Source organism: Terrapene carolina, unplaced genomic scaffold, assembly GCF_002925995.2.
Source record: "Terrapene carolina triunguis isolate 2854851 unplaced genomic scaffold, T_m_triunguis-2.0 Scaffold30064, whole genome shotgun sequence".
Taxonomy (NCBI): Eukaryota; Metazoa; Chordata; order Testudines; family Emydidae; genus Terrapene; species Terrapene triunguis.
The window spans coordinates 1-1110 of record NW_020694415.1 but is presented as its reverse complement, the minus strand read 5'-3'; the positions used below and the strand labels follow the sequence as shown (position 1 = coordinate 1110).

The 1110-nt window shown below is 50.2% G+C and overlaps 1 pseudogene; it reads left to right on the top strand.

Moving 5' to 3' along the window:
* Window positions 1-361: 361 nt before the first annotated feature.
* On the top strand, window positions 362-533 carry LOC112122410 (annotated as a pseudogene).
* Window positions 534-1110: the final 577 nt, after the last annotated feature.

Genomic DNA, 1110 nt, shown 5'->3' with positions numbered 1-1110 from the left:
AGCAGGCGGGAGGACGTCTCTGTCTGTGCAGAATCCGGTGTGGAGAGTTCTTGCTTTGAAGGATTGAATGGGAGTGATTTCAGGGCAGTGATTGACACTTAGTTCCATCGTCCCCAAAGTCTTGTTAATGCTGCCTGGTGTCCGTCTGCGAGCTGCTCCTGGGGCTGTAGAAGGCGGCGGGAGCGGGAGGGCTGCGTAGTGTTGCAGTAAAGAAGCATCACTTCCCTGCTCCTTAGAGATAAGACCAAGTGCAGTAGCTTCTTGGTCCATTAACGGCTTTGGTCAGGCGTCTTGACGTGTTTGGTCTTTGACCCCGAAGTGAAATCCTTGTCTTTGATTCTTGGACCCTGAAGTGCAAATATTATCTCCTCAGCTAATATCTGTTCTACTCAGTGTGATCTCTGATCTGTTCCCCATTGCAGAGCTGGGTGGTCAATAGGGGTTTGGAGAAAGGGAGTTGGAGTAGGGGCTTGTTCTGCCCATTCCACGCGTCAGCCTGGCATTGCAGTGCTTCCAGGAGCGGTGCCTCTCCCAGCTGGGACAATCTTCTGGGTCAAAGGAAGTGAAAACAATGGTGGGGTCAGTGTCTGGATTGTGATGTTCCCATGTCTTGTCTTTGTTTCAGGTTGATTATTTGTGAGCTTTGAGTGGGGGGCTGCTGTTGTATTAAATTTTGCATTACTGTTGTTTGGAGATCACTTAAATGACTCTACTTATTTGCTGGACTGTTGGTGTTCACACTGCTCTTCATCGTGCACTTTCCAGAAGTGTGTGGTTTGGATCAGCCGTTCATCTGTGTGCCCCTGAAAGAATGTTTCTGACCCTTTCCCCTTGAGAAAATATCGTTGTTTTAGGGTAGGGAACAGTCTCTGTCAGTGGTTTCCCCAGACTAGGAGCAGAAGAGGAGGAAGGTTTGAGTCAGATGGGTAGTTTCATCCACAAGAAACCTCCTGATCATCTGATCTGACCCCCTGCATGTCCCACGCCACTGCCCTCCACCCAGTGACCCCTGCAAAGAGCCCAGTCATCTGGATGAGACCATCTGTAGACTATCCTCTTGTCAGCCACAGGCAGAGAGTAGGAGGGACTGAGGTGCACCAGATCCTGAGG